The 16,476-nt window shown below is 52.3% G+C and overlaps 1 long non-coding RNA gene across 1 annotated transcript in view; it reads right to left on the bottom strand.

Moving 5' to 3' along the window:
- Window positions 1–15,760, bottom strand: part of LOC129540949 (uncharacterized) — a 36,514-nt gene extending 20,754 nt beyond the window's left edge. Inside the window, exons 1-2 of the long non-coding RNA XR_008682737.2 lie at window positions 15,314–15,760; window positions 14,333–14,428 (exon numbers count right to left, since the gene is read on the bottom strand). This is a non-coding gene — a long non-coding RNA (uncharacterized LOC129540949). The remainder of the gene's footprint in view (window positions 1–14,332; window positions 14,429–15,313) is intronic.
- Window positions 15,761–16,476: the final 716 nt, after the last annotated feature.

Genomic DNA, 16,476 nt, shown 5'->3' with positions numbered 1-16,476 from the left:
ACACTAGTAACATCTGCTACAGAAGGGAAGGGGTAAAGTCTTGGAAGTTTCCTTCAGCAAGAAAAATCTGGATTAAATCCTCCTGTGACTTGCCCTGGGCCCAATTCCACCACTCCGGTATGGCTTTTCTTAGGAAAACATTGTTTTATCCCCATGTAATGAAGGGGGTGGGGGGCAGGGCCAGGCTAGAGAGCCAGAGAGTGAGCTGGTGACAACTCTCCTCACACCTGCAAAGCAGTCCACCTCCAGCTTGTCCTGGGCTCCTCACCCCGAGCCATGTAGACCCCAAGTCCCCTGCTCCTGCAAAGGCTATGAGAGACACAGGAGTGGGGTCCATGGGAAATTCTGCCCTTTGCAGCCCGCTCAGCCAGCTCCTGACTTGTCAGCAACAGCAAGCACCTTGGGGTCAGCCCACCCCTATAAGTCAGATGCAAACAGGAAATCAGGAGACAAAGGCAGTAAAAATGAGGGTTCTGCAATGAGATTGCCAGGGTTTGTAAACCAGCTAAATCACTGATCACTTCTGTGAACTTCAGCAAGTTATTTAATTTCTCTTTGCCTCTGTTTCCCTCTAAATTAAGAGTAGCTACCTCCTAGGGCTTAATAAGTCAATATCGATTCGTTCAATTAACAAGCACACGGCAGAACCCCTGGTAGACACTGGGGATACAGAGGTGGACAAAACAAAGCCCCTTCCTTAAAGGAGTTTATATTTTCTTAAGAAGACAGGCAACAAATACACCAATAAAAAATAACATTGCTTTTCAGGTGGTCATAAGTGCTATGAAGAAAAATTAAGCAGGGTAACAACAGACTGGTTCCAAATAGGAAAAGGAGTACGTCAAGGTTGTATATTTGTCACCTTGCTTATTTAACTTATATGCAGAGTACATCATGAGGAACGCTGGGCTGGAAGAAGCACAAGCTGGAATCAAGATTGCTGGGAGAAATATCAATAACCTCAGATATGCAGATGACACCACCCTTATGGCAGAAAGTGAAGAGGAACTCAAAGGCCTATTGATGAAAGTGAAAGAGGAGAGTGAAAAGGTTGGCTTGAAGCTTAACATTCAGAAAACGAAGATCATGGCATCTGGTCCCATCACTTCTTGGGAAATAGATGGGGAAACAGTCGAAATAGTGTCAGACTTTATTTTTTTGGGCTCCAAAATCACTGCGGATGCTGATTGCAGCCATGAAATTAAAAGACGCTTACTCCTTGGAAGGAAAGTTATGACCAGCCTAGATAGCATATTAAAAAGCAGAGACATTACTTTGCAAACCAAGGTCTGTCTAGTCAAGGCTATGGTTTTTCCCGTGGTCATGTATGGATGTGAGAGTTGGACTGTGAAGAAAGCTGATCGCCAAAGAATTGATGCTTTTGAACTGTGGTGCTGGAGAAGACTCTTGAGAGTCCCTTGGACTGCAAGGAGATCCAACCAGTCCATTCTAGAGGAGATCAATCCTGGGTGTTCATTGGAAGGACTTATGCTAAAGCTGAAACTCCAACACTTTGGCCACCTCATGCGACAAGTTGACTCACTGGAAAAGACTCTGATGCTGGGAGCAATTGGGGGTAGGAGGAGATGGGGACGACAGAGAATGAGGTGGCTGGATGGCATCACCGACTCGATGGACATGAGTTTGAGTGAACTCCGGGAGCTGGTGATGGACAGGGAGGCCTGGCATGCTGTGGTTCATGGGGTCGCTAAGAGTCGGACACGACTGAGCGACTGAACTGAACTGAACTGAAGGCAAAGAGATGGTGATGGGGAATGCTATTTTATCCAAAGTAAATATCTCTGTAAAGTGACATTTGAGGAGAAATTTAAATGAGTAAAAGTGGGAGGCAGGTGGATATCAGGGGAGAAATGTTCAGACAACAGGAAAGCAAGTGCAAAGGCCCTGGGGCAAGAATGTGCCAGCAAAAAGGCATGTATGGCTGCAGCAAGTGAGCAAGAAGCCAGGAGATAAAATTAGAGAGGTCCACATGGTCATGACTTCCGATGACCAAGATGATGATAGCGATGGTAACCAAGGAAAGGTAGGGTGAAGGGCAGATGCTGAACTCACATCTACAAATAGAGATGCAGTCAAGAATCTGGGAAAATATAAATACATAATTGTTTATATGAAATTAATCTCTCTCCTTCCCATCCCAGCCCCACCCCCATACTGTCCTCCCTCTTAATCTCATTCCCCTAAAGTAAGCCTCAGGATGGAAGGAAAATAAAATTATCTTCCAGGTATTAAAAGCTAATTGCAGTGGAGAATCAAACAGTATTGAGTAGAGGCAGCCTCAATCAATCCGGACACCAGGCAAGATGGAAGTTGTTGGCAACTCCCTGTACCAGTTTCCCTTTGCCTTATTTAGGGCATTTGAGGTGGGGAAGAAAGAAGAGGAAGAGGAGAGGTAAGAGGCGGAGAGAGAGGGTGGGGTGAACAGCGGTCTAGGGGAGGGAGCCCAACGGCCCGGGAGGAGTCACCTAGAAAGCACCCAAGCTCAGTGGGGGGCCAAGGCTGTGTGACCTTGTCCAAGGTCATCCCGTTGATCTAAGAGGTCTCCTCCCAACCTCCCACCGCAGCTGTAGATGGGCGAGGGGGAGAGAAGGGCATTCCTTCCATCTGCTCCTGCCCAACACCTGGATAGAGAAGAGACCGAGGGGGTCTGGGGATAGGATGAGGGTGTCTCCTTAACAAAGGCTCCCGCCCCTTCCCGCCCCCAGTTCTCTTTGAGCCACACACGTACACACACACGCACATGCAAGGCTCACACTGCCATACTTCCCCTGAGAGACAAGAGAGTGTTAGTGAAAAGCAAGGCCTCAGAGCCAGACTGCCTGGGTTCACAGCCCGACTCTGCCTCTCACTGCTGCGTGACCTCGGACTAGTGACTTCTCTCTCTCAGTTCCTGCGTCCTGGGGTGCTGTGAGGATTGAGAGCTCCTCTGCATAGCAGCACCTAGAACTGTAGAGTTCTAGGAGAAGGAAATGGCAAGCCACTCCAGTGCTCTTGCCTAGAAATCCCATGGATGGAGGAGCCTGGTGGGCTGCAGTCCGTGGGGTCGCTAAGGGTCGGACACGACTGAGCGACTTCACGTTCACTTTTCACTTTCACACATTGGAGAAGGAAATGGCAACCCACTCCAGTGTTCTTGCCTGGAGAATCCCAGGGACGGGGGAGCCGTCCGTCTATGGGGTCACACAGAGTCGGACACGACTGAAGTGACTTAGCAGCAGCAGCAGCAGCAGCAGCGCACATATTTACGCAGGCTCCCTAACCCCTTCAGTCTCACAGGTCTGCAGCCATTCACACGACACACAGACACAGGGCACCTGCACTCCCCAAAGCAAGAAGGAAGGGGGAGGCGTTCCTCCAGGGCCCAGCAGCAATCATCCTCTATCAGCCCTGGGGAGCCCCAGGCCACAGAGAATCTCTCCCACGGCCCCCCGCCACCAGCACCACTGCCCAACCCCCACCCAAGAGCCCATCCACCCACTTCCCTTCCACCTGCAGGATGCCCCCAGCCCAGCCCTCACACACTGGTGAAGCGGCAGGTGTAGGGCTCCTCTCAGGCACCCCTGGGACCCCTATTCCAGCCTTGAGACCCTTGATCAAACTCTCTTCCACCCTTCCCACAGCACCAAATGTGGCTTTTCCAGTTTTCCACTGCAACCGCATCACCTGCCTGCTCCAAAGTCCCCAGAAGCTCCCTAGAGAGTGGGGCATACAAGCCCAAATCTTTAATCTGCTACTGAAGGCCCTTCAGATCTGATCCCAACCCACCTCACCAGCATCCGTGTCTTGGTACGTGTCATCATGGCCAGTGGACCCCAACACCCACCACCGCTCCCCACCTCCTGTTCCGTCTGCCTGGAATCACCTGTCATGTTTCCTCCCACCTTGATCAAACCAATCCCTTAAGTCAGGTTCAAAATCTGCTCGCTCTGTGGAGCTCTCTGTAAACACCGCAGACAGAAGTGACCTTCTGATGTGCCACCCCGTAGACAGCTGCCTCTGTGCCCTGCCCGCCCAGCACATCACTTACTCCTCCACTGCCCACGGTCTGTCACAGGTCTGTGAGGTCAGAGACCTGTTTCCCTTCATCCCAGGACATCCAGCTGACAGCAGAGAAAAGGTCAAGAATCATTATTATTAAATATTAGTATGAGGAAGGAAAGTAGAAAACAGGTGGAAAGAAGACAATTCTGGACATGGTCAGACCCATGCCTGAGCCTCGACAGTGATAAATGATGCTTATTGAGAACGTACCTGCCAGGCACTGCTCACACTGCCAGTCCTATGAAGTGGATGCAGATATTCTCTCTAGAATATAGAGGAGGAAACCGAGGCGCAGACTTGTCTGAAATCACACAGCTGGGGAGAGACAGAATTCAGACAGGGAATCTGGCATGAGACTGTGCTGTCATCATTGCTCTTGACTGCATCTGGAGAGGCAGGTTTCTTTTTAAAAGAGAAGTGAGACTTCCTGGCCCCTCAGGCAGTAAGTCCGTTCACTGGGGACCCACTCTGGGCTGAGCTGGTCTCCCAGAGGGATCCAGGAAGGAATGAGGGGCCTGAGCACAGAGCTGGAAGCTACGCCCTCCCACCAAGCCCGGGAAGGCAGCGGAGCTCTGTGCCAACCTGTCCCTCCTCCACCACAAAGTGGAAGCCGCTCAGCCTCTGTCTGGCTCACAGTTGTCCGATCTACAAGCGGGCAAACAGGGCAGAAGAAACGCAGCCAGGAGGGAGGGGAGATGGGAGCACAGGCAGGAGGCGCAGCTGGAGATGAGCTGCTGTCCCTGGGGCTAGAGGAATGACGTAGCCCCAGTGTCTGCGTGTGTGTGTGTGTGTGTATGTGTGTGTATGCGCGCGTGTGCATGTGCTGTCAACAGGAAGCCTTGAGCTTGGAATGGGCAGCAGCGTCCACATGTGGGGCCACAAGGGCAGCTCCCCCATCCCAAAAGGACATGGATTCTAGGAACCACAGGCCAGGGCCCCCTTCCTCAGCCCCGCCAGCAGAACCAAGCCCCCTGAACCTCTGCCACCTGGCATTAACCCAGACCCCATCAAGACCCATAAAAGGTGCCGGGGCCCCAGGAGAGGAGAGCCCACGGGTGTGACAGAGACCCAGAGACAGTGCTGATGGCCTGTCAACCAGGGCAAACCACATCCAAACAAGGATACAGCCAAGGTGTAGACCAGGCCTGGGGATGGGAATGGGTGAGGGGAACCACAGAATGAGGGCTTTCCTTTAGAAGCTTTTGAGATGGAGAGCTGGGCCGGTGAAACGGCCACCTCTGCCATCTGGCTGGGATGAGCAAGGGTCCTCCAACATGGAGGTATAAGAACTCAGCTAGAGAATCCCCAGCTGAAGCGAGCCAGCCACCATCTTGTCTTCCCAGCTCCAGGCCAGGGATGGGACTCTAAAGTTTATGGTAAAAGGGTAGAGAATAAAATACGCAGCAAAAGATGTTCCCACGGAGCCCTGTGGGAGCCTGGAAGAGAGAGAAGTTAATCCTGCAAAGCCCTAGCTGACTCCCATGGGGATTATCAAAGTGCTGGACTGTGAGGACTGAGAGAAGGTGTGATCGCGTCTCACTCAGACCTCCATTCGTGTTCATGGAGTGACCCAGCCATCAAGGAAAGCTGCAATCTCTGGGTATGTGGGTTGCAGAGAGTGTTTTACATGAAACCTCACGCTCTCCTCTGGGAACTAGGTACACAAAGCAGAGGTGATGGAGAAAGGGGGTCTTTGGTGACTGTTGAGTGAAGTGCCCTGTGCTTGGGTCAGACCATGTGGGTCAGCACGTGTGGCTGCGGCTTGGATACAGCCAGAGGAGGCACCCTGATTCTACCTCCAGTCAAGAGGGAAAAGATGCAGAGAACAACGATACAGTTTGGCAGTGGTCTGAGAATCAGTGTTGGCTGTGATCGCCATGTTCTAGGTGGGACCGCCAGTGTAGGACTCACAGAAGTCCCCATGGGCCACATTATCCTGCATAGTGGGTTGAACTGTGGGCCCCCAAAGGATATGTCTGCCTAAGTCCTCAAGATGTGACCCTACTTAAAATAAGGGTCTTTGCAGATATAATTGAGGTGAGGATATCAAGATGAAATCATCCTGGATTAGTGGGCCCTAAACCCAATGACAAGTATCCTCAGAAAAGGAGGACAGACTTAAGAAACAAGTACATTTGGTGACCCTGTCAATTATCTACTGTTACATAACAAACTACACCCAAACCTTCGTGGTTTAAAACAATAACAATTTACTATTTCTGTCATTCTGTGGGCGAGATTTGGGACAGCAGTCATCTGGGTAGTTTCTCTGCTCTGTGCAGATTCAGCTGTGGTCCTGTACTGGCTGCATTCAGCAGGCAAACGGATCAGGCTGGAAAGTCCAAGACCTCACTCAGAGGTCTGGTGCCTCTGTGCTGCTCCACATGGTCTCTCTCCCGGCACCACCACCACCTACCACCATCAGCACCACCACCATCACGAGTACCATCACCACCACCACCACCATCACCACCACCACCGTCACCACCACCACCACCACAACCGTCACCGTCACCACCATCACCACCACCACCGTCACCACCACCATCACCACCATCACCACCACCACCACCACCGTCACCACCACCACCACCATCACCATCACCGTCACCACCATCACCACCATCACCACCACCACCACCACAACCACCACCACCACCGTCACCACCACCACCACCGTCACCGTCACCACCACCACCGTCACCGTCACCACCACCACCACCACCGTCACCACCACCACCGTCACCACCACCATCACCGTCACCATCACCACCACCACCACCACCACCACCGTCACCACCACCACCACCGTCACCATCACCACCACCACCGTCACCACCACCACCATCACCACCGTCACCACCACCATCACCATCACCACCGTCACCACCACCGTCACCGTCACCACCACCGTCACCGTCACCACCACCACCGTCACCACCACCATCACCACCACCACCACCGTCACCACCACCGTCACCACCACCGTCACCACCACCACCATCACCGTCGCCACCATCACCATCACCGTCACCGCCACCACCACCACCACCATCACCGCCACCACCACCACCACCGTCACCGTCACCACCACCACCGTCACCACCGTCACCACCACCACCGTCACCACCACCGCCACCACCACCACGACCACCACCGCCACCACCACCACCACCGCCACCACCACCACCATCACCCCCATCACCACCACCACCACCACCGTCACCACGACCACCATCACCACCACCGTGACCACCATCACCACCACCGTCACCACCACGACCACCACCGCCACCACCACGACCACCACCGCCGCCACCACGACCACCACCACCACCACGACCACCACCACCATCACCACCACCACCCCCATCACCACCACCACCACCGTCACCACCACCACGACCACCACCACCACCACGACCACCAGCACCACCGTCACCACCACCACCACCACCACCCCCATCACCACCACCACCATCACCCCCATCACCACCACCACCACCATCACCACCACCACCACGACCACCACCACGACCACCACCGTCACCCCCATCACCACCACTACCACCGTCACCACCACCACCACCACCACCACCACCACCACCACGACCACCACCATCACCCCCATCACCACCACCACCATCACCACCATCACCGCCACCATCACCCCCATCACCACCACCACCATCACCACCACCACCGTCACCACCACCACCACCACGACCACCACCACCACCACCATCACCACCACCACCATCACCACCATCACTGCCACCACCACCACCATCACCACCATCACCGCCACCATCACCACCATCACCACCACCACCATCACCACCACCACCACGACAGTCCCACCACCACCACCCCACCCCATGTGGCTTGCCTGGGCTTCCTCACAATATGGCGGTCTCAGGATGTCAGGCTGTACATGGTAGCCTGATTCCAAGACAGAGTATTATAAGCAACAAAAGTGGCATTTTCAGACCTTTTTACGTGGCCTTGGAAGTTAGACAGTCTTACTTTTGATACTGGTAAACGCTGTCAGGTGCCAGCTTAAATTCAAAGAGAGAGAGAGAAAACATACTCCAACTCTCAGTAGGAGGAATGGCAAAGAAAGTGTGGTGTGGCCATATTTAACCACCATAGAGACCAAATCATTTGATGGAGCCACATTCTAAGCCCCAAGGGGTTATTCAAAACCTCAGTCAGGGCTCTGGCAGGGAGGAGACTGCTTATTCAAATGACTCCAGGAAAAGGTTAAATGACTGGACTATCTGCAGGGGTGTGCATAGGATTAAAGGAACCAACAGGCTGCCACCCGACAGAATTCTCCCATTGGCCAGACCCACTGGAAGTCTGAAGGGGTGAGCAGGTGATGCCCTCCAGAGAAGTTCTGCCTCCAGGGGGACTAAGGAGGGTGCAGGGTATTGGAGACAGGGCTGGAGGGGTCAAACACCAGCAGGATTGAGAGAACCTCTGTTTACAGAGCCCTCCTCCACTCTCCCTATTATGTGTCCTTTGTGTATGATGTTGCCTCCTCCTGAGCTTTCCTAGTAGGAGACTGAGGCAGGCCAGGGTGGGCCAGCCTGGCTGGGAGCTGGGGGGTAAAGGAGGGCTCAGACAAGAGCGGGGCAACAGGACTGAGGTTGGGGAGGCTCCTGACCCTGATGCCCAGAGAAGGAGGGGGGATCCCTGCACCCCTGCTCCTCTGAGGCCCACCCCCCTGCAGTCCTAGAACTCAGGACAGGGCACTCCTGCCCCTGGACCCCTGGCTCCTTCCCTCCCCTGACCACACCCCACCCTCACTGCCTTAATGAAGTTCCCTGGCTGACACTTCCTAATTCCCCAATGATTAACTTCCAGCGGATTAGAACCGGGACAGCTATTTAATTAACACGCATGTCTGAGATTACTCAGGACTCATTAAGACTCCATGATTGACTTGTTAACGTGCAGGAATTCAATTACTTGCCTGGCACTGAACTCCTGGCTAGGGCGGGAGCAGTGGGGGCAGCAGCAAGAGCTACAGTGCCCAGCCAAGTGCCCTAGTCTGAAGGAAGAATCAGACCCATCCAGGAGAGCCCCAGTTGGAGGGGAGGAGACACAACTTGACCCAGGGGAGCCCCAATCTGAGCAGGAAATCACAACCCTTGTCCCTGGAGAGCCCCAGACTGAGAGGGAAGAGACAGGCTCTACACTCAGCATCCCCAAGGTAAAGGGAGAGACACATTTCTGACCCCCAGGGAGCTTCCTGATGGGGAGACCCTACTCATGTCTGCAGAGGGCCCTGGTCTGGAGAGGCACAACTCTCTGGGCACCCCTACTCTGAGAGGGACAAGACAACAGTCAGAACAGGGCAGCCTCACCCCTGTTCCAGCGGAGTGGAAAGACACCCAGTACTGGGGGCCCCAGGCTGAAGGAGGAGATGTACCCAAGGTGGGGGTAGGTGGGCACTGGTCTGAAGGAGGACACATGGTCCCTTCCCAGGAGAGCCCCTGATCTACGTAAGGACACAGGGCACAAAGCCAGTGTCTCCTTAGCAGAGGCCCAGAAACATAGAAACACAGCTGTCACAGGGTGAGGGAGGGGTGTGTCTGGAGCCACCCTCCTACAGGAGGGACCAGGGAACTGGTGTTCCTCAGGGGCTGATGGAAAGGAGTGGGCAGGGTGGGAGAGAGGACAGAGCCAGGCCCAGGTTCCCCCTCTCCGGACCTGGCTGCTCCATCAAGCCCTACACTGGAAGCCGCAAGGATGGGGACCAAAACTGCTGATCCTTCCAGCCACGGCACTGCCCCGCCCAGCAGATCTGAACTGCTCCATCTGAGGAAGACTAACGGAGGAAACCGGGGCGAGAGAGGAGGATCAGGGAACTGAAGTCTAACAAACGAGGTTGGAATGGCCACACTAATGAGGGATGGTAAATTTACTGAGTGTTCGCACATGGTCTCAGTTTTTCTCCCCTTTACAGATGTGGAGACTGAGGCCCAGAGAGGTTCAGTAACTTGTCCAAAGTAACACAGCAGGAAGGCACGGAACCTGGCTGAAATCCTAGTGGTCTCACCCTTAACCTTTACCCTTAACCTCTCTGCCTTTAATCATTACTCTTTGCAACGCTGCACCCAAGTCCTCACAAGGACCACCACATGGACAACCTCGGTTGTCTGTGGTTGGCTCACATCTGCTGCTGCAGTTCCTATGAATTCCCACTCCGCAAAGCTGCATTAAGGAAATTTACAAGGGTGGAGAAGCATGGGTGACCCATTGAGTAAATTCTCTGGAGCCAGTGAAAAAGAGACCCCACGAAGGAGCCTGGACCACTATGCCAAGTAGGCCCAACAGCATAGCAGTGTCGCAGGGGCATAAGATTGGTGCCAATCCGTGGCAAAATTCCTCGGCACATTATTCAGCAGATGTGATAACACTGGCAGTAAAGTGGGGAAGCCAAGAGCAGGCCCTGGAAGCAAACAGACCTGCACTTTAAGCAGGGTTCTGCCCCCTATAAGCTGTGTGGCCTCAGGCAAATTACTTCACCTCTCTGAGACTGCTTCCTTACCTATAAGTTGGAGGTGGTAATAGTACCTTCCTTATAAGGTTATTTGGGGGAGTAAATGACCTAAGGTATGTAGAGTCCATAACCATACCCGGCAGGTAGACTGCTCACTGTGGTTTGTGGTTAGTCATTTGTGAACATTTCAGGAAGAAAAGAGAAGTCACCGGGAGCCAACAATTTGCTTAAAAAACTTATATGTCCTGCAAACCTCCACACTGAATAGCAGTTCCAAGAGAAGACACTTTAGATCTTTAAGAAACGCATGCAATCCTCTCCTAGGAGAGCCTCATTGATTTCTGTAATATGTGGGTTGGGTACAAATATTGTCGTATAAGCTGAGCTGAGTGTTGATTAAATGGTTCGGAGGCCATGTCATTGGAGAGGATCATTGCAAATACATCTGAAGATGACAAGATGTCATAAAGCTGGAAAGGCCAACAGAAGAATGTCAACTGACCCTTAAAGTCCAAAACAGTGCATTCGGGCCAAGAAAACAAAATGTAACAGGAAAAGGTAAAATACCTGCTCTTTGAAAATGGATTGGTAAAGGGTTCCACTGTGTGCTGTTTAGCGAAAAGCAGGTAAATAGAAATGAGGGTGGGATACTTCCCTGGTGGTCCGGTAGTTAAGAATTCACCTGCGATCCCTGGTCTGTAGGAAAACTGCATATCCCACGGAGCAACTGAATCCGTGTGCCATGACTACTGATGCAGCACACCTAGAGCCCATGCCCCATAACCAGAGAAGCCCACTGCAATGAGGAGCCCACGCACTGCAACTAGAGAGTAGCCCCTGCTCACCACAAGTCGAGAAAGCCTGAGCACAGCAACAAAAACCCAGAGCAAACAAATAAAAATAAATCAACTATACTCCAATAAAATTTTTTTTTAAATGAGCTTGGGGAGGGAAAAGCGTATGTGTGTATGTGTGCATCTTTACAGAGCTTAAAATATCCTTTAAAATAGCCTGATATTATCTTAAAAGATCTTAAAATAGTCTTCTATACCTCAAAATATCCCTGGAAACTTGCATATGAAATTAATAACTATTTTTCAGTCTGCAAGGAGGAGAAGAACTAAGGTTAGAGGACGGCAGCGTGGGAGGGAAACTTTTCCCTGAATAACGCTCTTTTATAATGTTTTAAATTTTGAACCCTGTGAATGTACTGCCTATTCAAAAATTAAATTAAAGGATGTTAACACCGGTTATCTCTGGTTGCTGGGGTGATGGGTGGTTTTCTGTTCTTCTTTGTATTTTTCTGTATTGTCTGAGTTTTTCTAACGACCATGTGTTACATTTTTAAATCAAGGAAAATAATAAAGCTATTAACATTTTCTTTAAAAGTCTGCCTCGCTTGTATAGGCTGAGGACCTGAATGCACCACAATTCAGGTAACAAAAGAAATATTGGAGGCTTGCTGCTCCCCGGGGAAAGCCATTTAGAAATGGAAGTGGGCTTGCTGACTGGCCATAGAGGGCAGAAGGAAGAAGCATGGGCAGAATGATACACTACTACTCAGGGCAGCACTCAGAAAGAACTTCCCATCAAGGTTGCTCTGGGAGGAAATGAGCTCCCTGTCACTGGAGGTATGCAAGAAAATCTGACACGTGTAGACACAATCTCCTCAGCCATCAGTACAGAGCAAGAAGCCCACCTTAGAGATCTGGGCCAAGTTCATAGCCCCTGGCTGCCTGGACCTACTACTCATTACAGGCACAGAATCACCAATAATGCAGCAAACGTAAAACTCAGTAATATATATTAATACTAAGAAATGACCACAAAACAGCCAATATTTATTGAATACTTACTGTGTGCCAGGAACTACCCTAAGAACTTCGGTAGATTAACTGGTTGATTTTCACAACAACTCTATACAGCAGGTACGGTTATTATCCCCATCTTACAGATGAGGAAACGGAAGCAGGGTTGGTTCAAGGTGTTTTCTATAGAGAACATTGTGCTAGAGAGTTTCTCCCAGGGTTACAAGCTGAACTGTGTCCCCCAAAGCTTCTGTGTTGACATTCGCATTCCCAGTACCTCAAATGTGACTGTTTCTAGAGAGAGGGTTTTTTGTTTTGTTTGTTTCTATTTTTTGGCTGCACCATGAGGCATGCGGGATCTTAGTTCCCCTACCAGGAATCGAACTCACAAACCCTGCAGTGGAAGTGCAGTGTCCCAACTACTGGGCGGGCAGGGAAGTCCTGGAGAGCAAGTCCTTAAAGAGGTAATGAAGGTAAAATGAGGTCTTCAGGGTGGGCCCTCATCTGATGTATGTATGGCTGGTGTCCTTGTAAGATGGGTGATAGGACATAGACACACACAGAGACAAGCCCACGTGAGGACACAGGGAGGACGGCCACCTACAAGCCAAACAGAGAGGCCTCAGAGGAAACCACCCCTTTCGACACCTTGATCTCAAAATTCTAGCCTCCACAGTTGAGAAAATTAATTTCTGTGAAACCACCCAGTCTGCGGGATGTTGTCAGAGCAGCGACCCTGGAAAACTGACAAATCTGTTAGTGATGGACGGGCACCCAGGGGTAGCACGAGGTTCAGCCTCTGTCAATTACGGGGCCGGCGAATACCTGGGCGAGTGCACAGGTGTGAGTGTGTGCTGAAACAGGGCCAGCGTGGGAGTGGGGGGTGCATACACATCTGCCTGGGGGGACGTGGGTAAGTGTGCACTGACCTGGGTGTGCACACTCAGGAGCATGGAGTTGTCTGTACACAGGTATGTATTCATTCAGCCCAGCCTGGAAGCACATTCGAGAAAGACACTGCTGTGCACACACACTCACTCACGCACACACGTCCCCAACGACCTCCCCTCCTGAGTGCCCAGAACACCTCGGCTGGGAAGACACTTCGGCACCACCCTGGAGTCTAATGCCATCCTGGGAGGGCCCAGGGCCAGCTTTGCTATCCCAGCACAAGGTGAGCACTCATTAAACACTGACCATGATTACCATGACCATTTCAGCACAATTTTACAGATAAGGAAACGGGTACAATGGCCTGCTCAAGGTCACCCATAACAAGCATATGGTGGAAACAGCAACCAAACTCACAGAATCCAGTTCCCAGTCAAGTGCTTTTGTCCTCCAATCGGCTCTTAATATACAGACGTCAACAGGCCCGGGGGCCATCACACATGGACACACGTGTGGGTGCCCATCACAAAGACACTCACGCACAGGTCACGAGTGAGGACACTCATGTGTCCCTCACAGCACACACATACAGTGTCCATCACACACACACACACACACAGAGGGGTGTTGGTCTCATACACACACATATGCAAACACCGGAGTGTAACAATATAGTGTGTCTGTGTGTGTCTGTGTGTGTGCGCACGCGTGTGTGCTCAGTCATGTCTGTCTCTTTGCAACCCCATGGACTGTAGCCCGCCAGGTTCCTCTGTCCATGGGATCTCTAGGCAAGAATATTGAAGTGGATTGCCATTTCCTCCTCCAGGGGATCTTCCCGACCTCCTGCATTGGCGGTGGATTCTTTACCGCTGAGCCACCAGGGGAGCACCGTCACAATACAGTAATAGTTACTGTTTGACTCCACAGCAGGCTTAGCACACTTAGTACTTAGCAGTTTGTGTGCATAATTCCACTTCACACTCACGACACCTTGCAAAGAAAGCATCATTCTTTTCTTACAGACGAGGAAACTGAGGCGCAGAGTGGCTCAGGAACTTACGTGGGGCTACCCTGCTGTTAGCAGATGAGCCAAGCCTTGTCCTTCTGACCCTCTGCACTCCGCCTGCCCATGCACACCTCCCGTCTCTCACGTGACCTGTGGAGGGATGTAATTATTCATTATACAATGGCCTGATATTAAAATGAAATTAGTAGCAACCTAGGCGTGGGCAGACACTTTCAAACCTGGCTCCTTCCCCCATTCTCCTCCCAGGGAAAGCCAGAGCGGTGTTAAACGATCATACATCTGCATCACAGATTCCTTTGTTCTTTTTCTTCCTGACTAAATTGGCCAGAATCCACACCCCTATTAAACCCAGAGGCCTCCAACCTGGGACTAATTACTACCATCCGTAAACCAGGGCACGGTCGGGAAAGGTAGAAACGTCCCTTTCGGTCTGACTGGGCTGCATAGTCTAGAATTCAGGATGATTCAAGTCTGGCTGAGGGCACCAAGGGGTCAACTGAAGGCCAGTTTGGAAGGTTAAAAGTTGGGCTAAGAGCCTCCAGGATGAAGAGCAAAAGTCATGGCTGCAAATCGTCTCTCCTGCCGGGGCCCAGATGTCTGGTTGAGATGGAGATGACAGTGGGAGGAGAAGACATGGATGTTCTGTTCCCTTTGGGACTTATAAAGCCTGTGCAAAGCCGTTCTCTCTGGGTGAGGGTGCACCCAGGACCTCGCTGCCCCTCGCCCTGTGGAACACACCGCTTGTCAACAAACCAGAACATTCTACCAGCCGAGCAGTCTCAATCAGCTCACCTCACTCCAGGAGCAGCACCGAAGCTACAGCTACAGCAGAGTGGATCCTGGTGTCCAAACGTGCTTGTGAAATGAATACTGAGCAGCTATTTATGAGCCAGGAGCTAAGAATGCCCCTGGGGAGGAAGCCACAGTCCAGGCCCTCAGAGGCCTTGTGGTCTTGCCTCTGGGCAGGAGGCGCCCCACTCCCCAGAGACAGGTCAGGGGCAGAGAGGGCCTTACCTGGCCACAGCCCTCCCTAGGACTTGCTGCGGGAGAACTGGAGAGGGCAAGAGCCTTTCCCTGTGCGTGGCCTCTACTCCCAGCCTGGAATCCCCTGTGCACAGAGAAAGAAAGAGGCAGGCAGGTTCCCAGGAAGGGCAGCGACCCCAGTGATGTCCCTGCAGGCGGTGGAGAGGACCCGGCGTGAGGGGAAGAGGGGCTCTGCACAGGCTGCACAGGCCTTGCAGGGACCAGAATGTCCATGTCTCCTCCTCCCAGTGTCATCTCCATCTCAACCAGACATCCTGGCCCCGGCAGGAGAGACGATTTGCAGCCATGACTTTCGCTCTTCATCCTGGAGGCTCTTGGCCCAACTTTTAACCTTCCAAATGGGCCTTCATCGACCCCATGGTGCCCTCAGCCAAACTCTCATGTCCCCTCACTACCGAGCCCCTGGCTTCCAGCACTTCCTCCCTTCCTCTCTCTGTCTCCCTCCCCCTCTCTCTCTCACACACGACCTCTGGTTCTAAGGACAGATGGTCACCCCCAAAATAAAGAGGTAAAACGCAAAGACCAAAGTGTCCCCCATAGAGCTTTCAGACCCAGACACACCCTGACCCTCACGGCCACCCATCAGAGGCGCCGCGGGTGCTCACCCAGGGCCGGGGGCTGAGCGAGCGCTTCACACGCCTGTCTCACTGGCCCTCCCTGTACCCAGACACCCACGGCCACTGGTGCTGGGGGATGAATTTTAACAAGGTCCCCCTTTAGGCTAAAGGATTAGAAAAAAGGTGCTGTCCAGGAGGGCACAGGGTATAGTGAGCAGAAGGCCTCTTTGTGATTTAAAGAAAGGCATCTCCTACAGCCCATTGGCCAGGGCCTCAAGCAGCATGCTGGCTTTGCGCAAGCTGTTACTCCCTCCATCTTCCCTGAGGGAGGCGGAGGAAGGGGAACCCAGCTGAGGTCACAGCTAGTCAGTCACCACATGTGGGATTTGAACCCAGGTCTTGAAAACCTAGGTGAAACTTTGCTCTTCAGCTTCCAAAGGTCCATGCACACAGGTGCACCTTCAACCAGATGTGTGTTCACAGAATGCGAGCTGGAGGGGGCCTGGGGCAAGCCTAGGGATACTGACACTCTCTTGAAGGGTCTTCCGGTCTCTGAGGAAATGTCCCCCCTTCAAG

This window comes from Moschus berezovskii, chromosome 4 (assembly GCF_049115385.1).
Source record: "Moschus berezovskii isolate FMDL1 chromosome 4, NW_MosBer_1.0, whole genome shotgun sequence".
Classification (NCBI taxonomy): Eukaryota; Metazoa; Chordata; class Mammalia; order Artiodactyla; family Moschidae; genus Moschus; species Moschus berezovskii.
This window is presented reverse-complemented; position numbering and strand designations above follow the sequence as displayed.